The sequence below is a fragment of the Notothenia rossii genome (genome assembly GCF_949606895.1).
Source record: "Notothenia rossii genome assembly, chromosome: 9".
Taxonomy (NCBI): Eukaryota; Metazoa; Chordata; class Actinopteri; order Perciformes; family Nototheniidae; genus Notothenia; species Notothenia rossii.
The window spans coordinates 65,933,940-65,947,765 of record NC_136907.1 but is presented as its reverse complement, the minus strand read 5'-3'; positions in this window follow the sequence as shown (position 1 = coordinate 65,947,765).

The window sequence follows — 13,826 nt, the reverse complement described above, 5'->3', positions numbered from 1 at the left end:
GCCAGCTCCTACCTGCCACCCAAGATGGCTAACAAGCTTCACTGAAATCCACACACCTCTATTCCTTCTGCCTCACTGCAGAGCTGCCTCAGTTCAGCGCTTTGTCCAGGGTTTGACTAAAAACAGTCTCACAGAGTGAACATGGTCAACATTTTATTCCAAGCGAAATGGCTCTAAGGATGGCAATGTCGCTCGGCCTGTCCACAACTGATGTCCAAATTGTAAAATCTAAACATCTGTTGAATGGGTTGCTATAACTAACGTTCCCCATTGAATCAATCATGCTGACTTTGGCTATACAAAGTTACACAACACAAAGTTAAACCTTATTTTGTCACAACCTAAGACTTTCACCATATTGTGATAGGTCAACTCTTATATTCTCTGTCTGTTTTATTACTTATGTAGACTATTTAAATTCATTTTCCTGAGGGAAACATTACGGTGTCATCTCAACTTGGCATTTCTGTTGAGATTTGAGTTGGTCTTTCGGTTTATTAGAGTTGACCTTTTGTGTCACCTGAGCAGTCTCTTTAGCATTGTTAAACTTGGAGACAAATTTGATTATTCAGCGTTTACAAACAAGTGTCAGATTGTATTAATTGAAAGAAGCACCCCACATCTCTTTAAGCTTCCATCAAATGTTTATGAAGTCATGTGTGGCTGTCGGATGGCAGAAGTGAAGTAGATGTCATTTAAAAGAATGTCACTAGTCCACATACTGTATCCCACCCACTTTAAGCACACATTTGTGTCATATGAACCGACTGACCGAAAGAAGTCAGATAACTAATATGAAGCAACAGTAAGAATGTTTAATGCAGCACATAAGGTCGGTAGTCTCTCATTCTAAAATATAATTGTGAAATTTAAAACGTAAACCACGATAAACATTAATCGAATAACAATCAATAAGTCTAATAAACTAAGGGATAATCTATAAAACAAATTACTTGAACCGCATGCCTCTGTTCACTAAGGACAATTATCTCACTCTAAAGCAAAGCAAGAATGTGTCTTGGTGTGTGGTATGTCTACAACGAGGAGAATGTAAACTGTGCTTGAAATATGATCTCTTTTGTTGTAATCTCCCAGGTTCCGAGATCTAAGAGAGATTACAACCACATGCATAGTGTTTGAAGTCATCAGCAGTAATTACAATTGTAATTTAAAAGCTGGTTTCATCATATTGTTATGACTGCTAATTAATAGTATCATCAATTTTAAACCAGGTATTTCCAGACCTAACTGGCACTGGCTCGTGTGTTTGTGTTTCCTGTAGTTGCATACAAAGGCTAATGTCACGGTATTAGACTGTCTGGGCATGGCTTTCAAAAAACATTTCAAGGACAATAAGGCCCAATAAAGGTGTGTGAGAGTCTCAGCTCCCGCCCTTTAAATGAATCATACCTCATTTATCAGATCAGTTCAGATAAAGAAGCATAAATCATGTCGTCTATATAAACATTCCTGATTATGTTTTGGTGAACATGATTGATTCAAAATGAGCCAAGTGTATGCATGATTCATGGGGGGGAAGGCTGAAACCATATAAGAGAATGATTTGAAAGGCCACCAGAATCTGGTGAGCTTGAACCCTCTGTGGTCAAATAAATGTCAAGTCTCTTCTTACATTGTCAGATCTTTTTGGTGATGTGGTGGAAATGGAGAATCAGAAGCCTTCAGCAAAATGTCCACTTTTAAGTTCATTGTAACTGGCCGAAGACTCCAAACCGAAAAAACTAGCATAGCTCAATAGCTGCTTACAGAACAAGACCAGAGTTATCTAACCAACTGTTATTTTTCTTTTCTTTTTTTACATTATGCTATATCATGGTGATAAACCAAGAAAGTGTGACCTGTAACACAACAGCATGACTAAGCAGTGTGTGTACTGTGTTACATTGTAGTCTCTGCAGTGAGGCAGAATAACAGTCCTGCCTTTTTAAATAGGCTTTGTGAAAGCTCGGATAGCTATCTTGGCTGTCTTGCTAGCGCTAGCACGTTCCCAGATGGTTGGATGCTCAACAGTTAGCACTTCAGAACGTCACAGAGTTGTGACCCCTGGATTATCTTGATAGTGCATATGATGACCGAAGACATTGTCAAACATACATAGTGGCCTCATCCCAGAGTTAATTATTATTCTGACAAACATAACATACCATATGCTTTAACAATCTGAGAAACGCCATTGTTTGTTTAAATATATTTTACAGACCAAATCTATTTTTACTGTTAAATCTTCAGTGGGAATTTTACAGCCCAGTGCGATGATTCACCAGCTGTTGCTGCTAAACAGGGAAGTTCAGGTTTCTGAGACCCTCTGCAGGAGGCTGGGTACACCTTTTCCAGGAAGCTGGCAGTGGGACAAGTCGTGAAAGGATGTTTTCTTTACTACACCCAGTGCTTTCAGGTCTGGGGAGGAAAGGTGGGTTATGATGAGGTCAAAGTAGGTGAATTGTATTTTCTATTTTTGTCTCTTTGAAGGATGGCGATATCCATCCTTTGGGGTCTGCGGTCTGTCCCTTACCTTTGACGGAGACTGTGACATGAGAGAGGAAGACGATACAACTCAGAGGGAAAAGAGAGGAAATCCAACTATTGTGAAGTATTGCAATATATTTGTATCTGGAAAATATTCATAATATAGGCTATATATTAATATCACCTGTTTTTATATTAAAAGATTAACTATAATATTATCGCTATGTTTCCCTGTGTCAGTCACTGTATTAGAACTCACTTTGATAAGCAGCTACATTGTGTGATGTCTCTTAAAATGATGCGGCGCTTGGTACCTAATGATGATCTGGGAACCCCATCAAGGAGCGTGAACTTGGCCCATAAGCACAATGGAGCCGGAGTCAAAGAGTCAGGCACGATGAAAGCATTTCCCGTCCATTGACCTCTTGTCATTCCAAGCCCGCCGTGCTATGGCGCGAGATCAAAACAAAGCCTTTGTAATCTGATCCACATTCAGCATCAAACAACCACTACCAACAAAACAACAAACCATGAGGTAAAAGGGTACAAAAATAGTCAGGGAAAAGGCAATAACACAATGCCATTGTATCCACAGAAACACACATGGGAGACTGGCATTTTGTCTGCTTAAGTTTGACAGCTGTCTCTTCTATTTTTGATTTCATTTATCCCGTAAGATCCCTCTTAGGTTTGTTCCTTTTGCGAGATGTTTTAGTCAACATGAAAATGGCTATAATGCAGGCAGGCCAGACAAAAAATGGCAATAATGGGATCAAATATCCTCAACAGTACAAAGATGTTGATCTCTCATACACTTAAAAGCCAACAATTAACACAGTCTATCAAGTTTCAAGAGAGTTGGAAAGTACTGTAAGGCTTTTGGAATAGCTTAAATTCCTCACAACGCAGGTGCAAACCGTATAACTAAAGTTATGATGAGTGAAAAACCTCAGGCTCTAAACAAGGATGACATTCTTAAATCACCCTTTAAAACATCTTAAAGTTAACAGAAGTAGTATGAGAAGTATGCCAGTTATGTTTGTTGATTTACAGCCCTTTTCATGCAAGACGAATGTAATGTTACGAGGTGAAATTCAGTCCACAGAAAAAAGGAGATGAGGATTTTCTACTGTTGATATATTGCAAAGGGAAAAATCTACAGGCAATCCCCGACTGTAGGAGGTTGTGATGTCCATTCAGAAAGACATAAACAAGCCATGACTCATCATGACACACAAGGTTCCCTTTAGAAAAACATTTTTGTAAATCCTCAGTGGCTTTTCTTGTAAGCAAGCCATTCAGATACAGGGTTAGGTTGTTGTTTTGCGACATAAAAAGAACAGAACAATAAGAGCAGAATAATAAGGGCCCTGAAAATGAATGGTGATTAATAGAGGCTGTTTTTAGATGCTATCCCATGAGGTATAAATATACGCCATCACATTGTTACGTTGTGACACCCTAAGCATTCAAATTCATCACAGTGACAGTGCCTTTGAAGGATCTTTTGAAGATGAAGTCCTTTGACCCAGGAGAAGGGTGTGTCCTGTGTGACATCAAAATAATGTTTAAGTAATCTTTACTCCCTTGAAGCTAAACCATTACTTTTTTTTATAAACCCTTACCAAGAAAGTGTGTCACCTAAACATAACAAAGTAGTTTTAATGCATTTATTTTCAACATCGTCAACTACGTGATTGGATAAACTTGACTTAGACCAATTTCCCGCAATTTCTTTGTAGTAATTCAAGTCAGTGTTTTGTGAAAATGTGTTTTATATCAAAGAGCTTTTCACTTTCATTGTTGCGTTTGCCCTCTGATTCAAGTTGTTGTTTTTTTTCCCACAGATATGATGTTTTTAATTGTATATAATATGCAATAACTGCTCTTTAGAAACTTTAATCACAGCTGTCCATAAACAATAAATTATGTTTTATTGCTGTTTCTTAACCAGTGTTAAAAACATACACAGTAAACTGCTAAGCAACCGCTCTTAGTGAAACTGTAAAGCTGTAACGCTGGGAGTAGTTTTAAACACCTCTCATTATGATTTTGGCAGAGATTGACAGCAATAAATGCACCCTTATGTCATTCAAAGCTTTTTTGGGTGTCATTATTATTCCTTTAACCTTAATTTACAACCTAAGAAAAAGTGCAATTAACGTCATATAAAATCTTGTGTGCAGCCACAAGAAAGCCACAGAAAAATGTAAAAAAAAATGCATAAGGTTAGGATTTGAAAGTGAGCCCCTTAGCACAGATATGCATTAAGTGATGACAGTAAAATACCTCCATTATAAAAATAGCATTACTTGAATGGAAGCTGTCAGTTAGGGTGAGGTCCGTATCTAAACCATCCGAGCAGAGGCAGTGAGGCATACATTTACAAATAGCTCTGAAATTCCTGAGTGTTATTCTTCTAGGGATTGTAAAGCTTACTTAATAGGCTAAATGATGAGAAAGACACAAAGTATAGTAAACAGCAATGACTAATGTCTCTTTCGAGCAAATTCTATGCTTTGGGATCAGTGTTGACAAGAGTGACTCCTGTCTGGCACGCGATGTGGGCTTTAGGACATAAACAAACCTGCTTCTGGCACCGCCTGAGACTCACGTGCACAACTTTCCTGATATAGGAACGTCCTGGGTCCAGAGAGAGACTGGTCCCTTGGGAGAGCCACCTGAGACCACAAACCACTTTTTTTATAAAAATCGAATATATGTAACCGTCTTTGCATACAACACAAGACAACTTGGAATGAAACAGCCACTCTGTAGGGTCTACTGTATAATGAGTATTCTGATCACATATTTTCTATTGTGCATTAAAAAGGTGAATATGCTGAGCATCTCAAGAAGCCTATCTATCACAGATATCACACATACTTGCTCAATATGTTAACTCATGAACACCAGACAGAGATAGAATATCCAGTAAACGATAAGTTATGATGTCTTTTCTTCTCTGACTATCTTTTACTCTTGTTTTATGACAGTATGGGCCACACCTTGGTTAATCTTTAACCATATTTATATGGTCCTTTCACGGAACTGAGACATCCTTTAAAACAATAAAGTATCTTTAGACCATGACAGAATTTAGAGAAGCAGGTGGACAAGGTGTACCTGAAGATTAGAAAGCAAATAGCATGTATTTCAACAATGCCTTGTTATTTAAATACTTCATTTGCATTTCAACTGCAGTGCTGACACCAAATAAAGTATGTGAGTAGTTTGCCTCTGATCTTCAGATTTCTGACGTACTCTCACAAACCCCAGTTTTTATCATGCCCTATATATTAGATAAGCTACCGGGGAACTGTTTCATTGCTGGAATTGTCTAAAGGGCTGTATTGTTTCCACCTGATAAAAAGAATCAGCTCCAGATGCAGTATACTACCGGTAATTCTAATCCACACTTTTATCAGCAGTAATTTATCTTTTACAGTCCCAAAGAACTTTAGAGAATACGGTAATCTATGACATGATCAGGCCTTTAATCATAGATAAAAACAGGTTACAGGTCACGAGGTTTAATATCACATTAAATCTCTCTGTGTTTGTTCGTGTGGGTGTCGGTGGGTGTGGGTGTGTGTGAAGGGCTTCTTGTTAACTGTTTTCACAGCTGAGAGCAGCAGAGAGGCTTTTCCACACCTCTTGACAGCTGTGTTCTGCCCAGTCACGCTATAGGTCTCTATAGCGTGACTGGGCAGAACACAGCTCTCCCCCTCTGACTGCACGGCCCTCTAAAGTTGGAGTTACAAATAAAAAGTCTCACTTTTAACAAGACAATAAATGATTTTAGGGGCATTTGATCATTTCTTTTTTGATAAAATGTTTAATTTTAAATAATATTCTCACCACAAGAGAACCTCGAAAGCAGTAATTGATCAATAATCTACAAATGAGAATGGCATCTGAATCATATTAACCACATTAAGGCATTCAGTGCAAAAGCAACACTCCTACTTTCCACACAAAGCATTTGATAATGTGATTGATATGATCCATGTTTCCTGGCGTAACCCTAGGGTGCATTGTTCTCACATGGCTGCAGTAGTTACATGATAAATGTTTAATAATCAGCCATTAATCTTTCTGTTGAGTGAGCTATTGTTTATTTTATCAAGGTAGAAAGAGAAGTCAGATAGGGAATCAGGAGAGTCAGAGGGATGACTGCAATACACCATAATGACTGAGTAAAAAGTGCTTTAATTTAATATATAAACACATGTACCTCAAAGCTTAATGTGTATGAAGGCAACAAATCATATAGGATATTATGTCAACTTGAAGAGAGACACATTTCTGACTAAAAAAGACAATTTAATTATAGTGATCAATTAGTGACATATTTACCTATGATGGTGCTCTCCTCACATTTATTAAAAAGCATTTATTTAGTTCAATGCAGTATTAATTCTAATTGAACATAGATAATGACTAACACTGCGTGAAATTCTTAATAGTATATTTTCCTGTTTGTACTGCAGTCAGTTTGTTATGTTCAGGAAGTCACAGGACCAGTTCAATAGCTTTGAAAATTTACTTTTTTCAGGAACACTTCCTCTTGACGTAATGTTTACAACCACCAATAGCTACCGTAGAGAGTTGAAATTACTTGGGGTTTGTAAACACGTTAGATACAACTGGCACGTCGGGACTGTATATGTTTGCCATATTTGATGGTATTTATTATCTTTGTGAACTAAAGTTTGTGTAATACATTTTTAGCTCAATCTTCCAAAGGCGTTATGGGAAGTTTTACAAATAAAGAAATAACTGTTCTCTCTCTCTTTGGCAGTTTGTATCATGCTGTTCTTTGCTTAATTGTACTAGTTTTTTTTTAAACTCTTCATCTTAAATAACTTTGCACTTTTACATTGGTATGAAAAATTACAATTATAATGTGTTGGTATTTCATAGGAGTGAAACAGCAGCATATCTTTTCCACTAATCCACCTACTGTATCATGCTATTTTACGAAAGCTACTATATAATAAAATCAAGAGGTGTATACGTTATCTTGAAGTGTAATTGTTTTTTCTTTGCACATTAGCTTAATTTTTTTGGAGCTTATAAAATCATGCAGGGCTTAATTCTAAATCTAATTTGCAGTAACCCAACAAATGAGTATTGCATCAGGAATATAATTGTGTGTACAGCACTTAACCAATGACTAAGCATGAGAGGAAGTATTTGGAAACGAGCAAATACGTTTTCAAGGTCATGTCTAAGTGTCCAGTCTATGTAATTAAGCCACAGGAAGGATTGGTTATGTGGAACTAATAACCAATATGCTTTGTTTGTGCCAGTGCAAGGCGTGCACACAGTGGGTTGATCAAATATCTGATGACACACACACACACACACACACACACACACACACACACACACACACACACACACACACACACACACACACACACACACACACACACACACACACACACACACTACCTATACTATCGTGGAACATTACGTGGTTGGGTACAATTTGCACATAGAGCAGCTCATTCAAATCAACTGCTTGAATAATAACATTGATGTTTCAATTTGTGTTGGCACGATAACCATCCCATATTTTGTAAACATATTTATATATGTTGTGTACGAATCAACATACTGCTATTCGAACCTCCTTCCTTGTAAGCTTGATATTCAAATAATAATTTGAATGTCAGTCAGGGACAGGACATATAAAAGTCTCTCACCTTCTCAGGAAACTGATGTGTGAATACAGTAAGCCATATGTCATTTCAAAATGTTCATAGAGGTGTGTTCAACCATGCCCCCTGCTGGGCAGAAGAGACAGGTTGGCCCATGTGTCTCAGCTGTAAAGAGCTGATGAGCCATTACAAATACTACACTGTCCTAAAATGTCACAGAGAAACATATTTATTTTCTGTCATAAAAACTTGTCTTCAAAAGATTTAAAATGGTCGATGTGTGTAAACAGCATGCCATGTTTTTAATATTTTCACACTGCATATGATGATCTCTACAAGGGAATGTTATGTTAATTAAGCCTTGGAAATTTGTGAGTTTATTCAAATGTCTATTATTTATGAATCATTCCTGCTGCTCAGTTGTCTTTAGTGACATTTGCATACATGTTAGTAGGGGGTTTATGAAAAACTCCCAGGATCATATTACCAAAAACAACAGTTCTATACAAAAAAGCACTGATAGTATACAGTACAGTAATTTATATTGCAAGCAATTAACTGATCAGGCTCAAGGTTAGGTTTGAGAGTAAAACATGGAATTGGCGCATATACTATGGGCCTCGAACCTAATGCACGTTGCAGTCCTATAGAAAGAAAGAAATACATTCAGTGTGTTTCATTTTGAGCTAGATGGGAATATTCTACAAAGTTTAGTGCATTTTCAAAAATAAAGACAGATATTTTGTTTCACAAAAAATAACAAAAAACATTTATGTTATCGCAAAATCAAAAAGCAATAATAAGATTAACACTTAAACTAGCAGTGTTTCAACTTTTTAGTTTTAATTGCTTTCAATTTTTTTTCTAAGATTTGTAAATGAAATTTAAAGTGAAATTAGCTTAAAGTTAATTGCCATTTGTCTTCTATTTTACAACGTTAGAACAAACAAAGGTCTACTATTGGACTACTTTTGATATATTTATTTGAAAGTAAAATTGCAATAATTGTAATAATCCTAGTTACCATTTACAGCATAATTGACCAGTTATAGGCTCAACTTCTGATTCACTGTCATTATAAAATCACATAATTAATTATTGTGTAAAACTTTATAAAGGGAAATGGAATTTGTGTTTACATCTTCAGAAAGCTTCTCAGCTACGGTTGTTACGATTTACACCAAGTTGAATTGTATTTTTCAAAATGATTGCATTATATAGTCAAAACAAGACTAGTCCCACACCCCATATTTTGAATATCCCAGACATTATGCTTTGAGTTTTCCAGATATCTTATTGCATGTAGTAGCAAATAGCAATGTACCCTGCTATGAGATAAAGCCACAACTCAGGCTAGATTGACTTAGACAGGATTACAACTATAACCTAGCACACAAGAACTCCATTCATTATCTATTGACAGACCAACTTGTCGCTAATCTTTTTTATCACACAGCAAATGAATATTCTTTAGGCAAATACATCTTGATGTTGTTTCTACTGATGTTCGGAAGCCCTTTTAATCCAGCACCAGGGTGTCTCCCTGCTGTACCAGTCTGTAGCATGTTGTTCTAACCGAGGTTGTTAAAACCTCCACACTGCTGTTAAAAATACATTCCCCCGGGGCTTGAAGAGGTCTTAACATTTAAGCAGGACAGAAAGCTTTAAGTCGCATTTAATGGAAGGTCAATATTAGTGTAAAGTTTGCTGTGTGTCCTTTTCATTTTACACCTCGGAGAATGTAATTGCAGCGCTGCACTTGCAAATGAATGCTGCTTTATTGTCTTTTCCCATATTCTCAATCCACTCTGCAGTCTGAATCTTGAGCTGAGGATCGTCACACACAGACGCAACTGAGAGGCCATTTGAATATCAATCTATAGGCTTTCACTCATGAAAGCTTCAATGTGTTTTACTTTGTTCATTCAGAGATTACATAAGGGTTTAGGAATCTTTGTTATCTCACTGGTTCACTTCTAATATTAACATCTATTTTCAGTTTTAGCCATGCTAACCATATGGCAATGTTGGTCACCTTACGGCTTTGGTCCACACTTAAATATCTCAACAATAATTTGATGGATTAACATGACATCTCATACAGACATTCATCTTCCCCAGAAGACGAATCAAAAAAGCTGTTTCTCTAGCATCAGAAGTCCGTTATCACTCGTACCAAAATAGTAAATAAGCAAAAATGTTTATTTAGAAATGTATGGTGCCCACATTATGCATTCTAATGATTTTATTGATCCCCTGAATTTGAGTTAGAAATACATGTCTCGAGCAATTTAATAAATTGCCAAGAAATGTACTTTTGATATTTCTGTGGCTTTCCCATACCTGTTTCTGTACCGTCATCTTGTCTATAATCCTATTATAATGGTTTAACAATTCATACATTCAAAATGAATGACAGTATCCAGCATCGGCTGAACTTCTAGCGCATTTCCGGCTTCACATCTTAACATCAGCATGCATTTTCCCTGTGAGCATGATGACCTTAGAATTAAGCTCAAATGACCAACCTCAAAATAGCCAGTATGGCTGCAGATGCTTGTATTTCAGAGCAGTGGCAGGAGCATTCAGGAAAATGCATTCAATTTGAGTCTGCAGTTAAAGAGCACAGCAAATATTCATGAATTTGTTTCTCTCTTCTAAATGTGGGTAAAAATTCTTCTTGAGTGACGGCTTGTGGTTTAACAAACTTTCTCAAAATGAGTAGCCAGTGTCTCAGCGTGTTTACATTGAGGTTCTGCAGCTCAGAGTCTAGTAAAGAGAGGATCTCCTGAGCCTTATGTTTATTCTGTCTGTTTCCTGTGAGCCTGTGAGGGAAGACACACTGCAGTCGGAGACCAAGCAAACATAAACACAGAACAATGGATGATGGACAGAGGACCTTTTTGTTCCAAAGACACAGTTTTAGGGTATAAGTTGGTGCCATTAAAGGACAACTTAAAGGTACCCAATGTCCAAGTTGTTGAAGCATTCAGCATACACACTTAGGACATATCATTATACCTCAGATTCCTCCCGAAGATTTGATCTAATGAGCTCTGCCCTTTCCGGGTGAATTATAGCCATTAAGAAACGTGGTATTATCCCCCTAACAGGCATATCTGGAGTGAAAGTGACTTTCATGACACAGCTCTTTAACTCTCTGGGGTAATTTCACTAAGTTGTATGTTTATCTTAACTAATAGGCCCCATGATGTTTGCCAACCAACCGCAGCTGAAACACATTTGACCAACAGGCTCATGAGTTCGACCTGCTGAATGCCAAGCGAGTCTATCAGACTTTGATCCGCCAGCTATCAGGGAAACCTTGCTGCACTATCAAAGCACCATCCCTCCTTAGAGGAGACTTGTCTTTCTTATCAAAACAAGGACCCGGCCTCTGCCTCGCACAGCTAGAACCCAGCTCCTGGGTGGTCCTTGGGCTTAGCTGCATAATAACAGTGCCTAGATGTTCCAAGAAGACGGGGAATACAGCGAGAATGCTTCATTTCAGCCAGATAGGAATCGCCTCATAACCTTGATTAGACTGATAAGGCACGCTGGTGTAAAGCTTGGTTTCTCAAAATGAACTAAATGAAATGTTCGCAAGGCGGAGACATGTGAACCAAAACGATTTTATGCATTATCAAGATTGAAGTGATTTCATAGGTATACGTTTAATATCCCATGCACTTGTTCCATGCCCATATTTGAATGTGTGGAAGTCTGTGTGAGGCACATCCTTGAGAGGTAATGGGGAGGAGCACAGTTAGTGAGAATAGGAGGATGTGCAAAAACAGCATTGTGAGGTGCTATATGCTGTGTTCTCCTCTCTACTGTCCCATGTCCCCGACCCGGACCTGGACCCCGACCTGGACTCTTTGCAGGAGTGAGAGAAGGGGGTGTGGTCTGTTCTTGTCTACCCCGTTTCCTGCCTTCCACACCAGCTCTAATTAGAAATTTGGGTGGCCCTGTTTATTTACATGGTTGAAATGCGGCGAGGTTGTATTTATATTTTCATGGCGCGTTCTCAGCAGTGCTGCATTACATAGCCTTCCCCTGAGATTGCTGTGGGAGAGGGAGAGGAGTGTAGAGAAACCCAATGGTTGATGTGTGTGTGCAGGAGGCAAGACCAATGGAGGTTGTATGAGGTCTCATTTCCTTCATTGTGAATCTGCACTGAATGATCTTTAAGGTAAGACCTTCAAATAATCTATGTTTCCTTTGTGGCTTAATTAGGTCTGTCTGTAGACTTAATGAAAAAGAAAAAGACTTAAATAGTGATTAGTCATAACATAAACAACATACAAAAACAGGAAAAGAAACGATAGAAAACAATGGGAAAAACACAAACAATATTTTAGATGCATTTAACAAATAATGAACTGTACTCTTAGTAAATCAGACGTCTCACTAAATGATGGGTTTACGCATTAGAGTGAAAGCAAGAATCTGGTCATCAACTAGGATTGAAGGATCAAAATGATTATACTGTATGTGACATTGCATGTGTAGTTTAAAATAGGGGCATGCTCCTAGGGTTGTGCAAAACACTAAGGATTAAGAAAAAAATACAAAGGGTAAGGATTTTGAAAAAGTCACAATTGCAAGTATGCTATATATGTCAATGAAAACACTGTAGTTAAGTCAATTGAAGGAATTGTGTACATTTCTAATCCGATAATGTGAGTTAAAGTGGTTGAACAATTACTCTATACAGGGCTTCAGTTTCGGAAACTACACGCAGGCCCAAGCCCCTGGAACCCAGAGGTCTCTCAGGTCCCATATGTATACATGGATAAAAATGATCCTCAGATGAGCCATGTCAAAGTGGTGGCAGTGTGTGTTTATCTTTCAGACCGGGGCTGCTGAGTGGCGGAAGGCAGAGCTTTCTAGTCAAGCCGTGGCTGCAGAGCCTGGGCCTGACTCTGGATAAAGTAAACACATGAGCACACACACACACACACATACACCCTCACATACACTCAAAGGGCTCTCCCGTCCTTCTCCCTGCCCGTCAGCTGCAGACCACACACCCAGACCACACAGAGTCTGAGAACAGTCCGAGTCACTCTCACGCAACACGGCCCACGAGCTGTCACTCTGACCACCTCTGTCTCTCTGTGTGTCACTTGATGCTCCAAGCAAAGTATTGGTGTTTAGAAAGACCAAAAGTCAAAAATATGGAATCACATGCTTTTTTTAAATATGAAATTAGGACAACAAGAGAGTAGGATTGGGTAATGTGAATACAAATCAATTGAGGGATTTAATTATAGAATACGTGTGTGCATGGGCGTAGTTTCCACTGGGGACAGGGCGGACATGTCCCCCCCCACTTTTCAAAATCTCGTTTGTGTCCCCCCCACTTTTCAAATGTGTTTATTATAATTGTTTTACGCAAGCGAGACAGAGAGAGTTACGGGGGTTGTTGTTAGCATTTGGTGCTAGCTCGGAGCTAACGGAGATTAGAAGCTGTTTCAACAATAAGGAGAGGGAGAGTCCTCTCCTGTCGGACTGAGAGGCTGAGATAACGTCAGTTTAGGTGAGCTAAAGGACTCGCTGAGTGATTAGATTGTAAACTTTAGTTGAAGTTATCTCAGTGGGTCTCAAACGGTTTGGTCATCTATCTAATATAGTTGTTCAAAATAAGTTAAGAAATCATTCCAATGT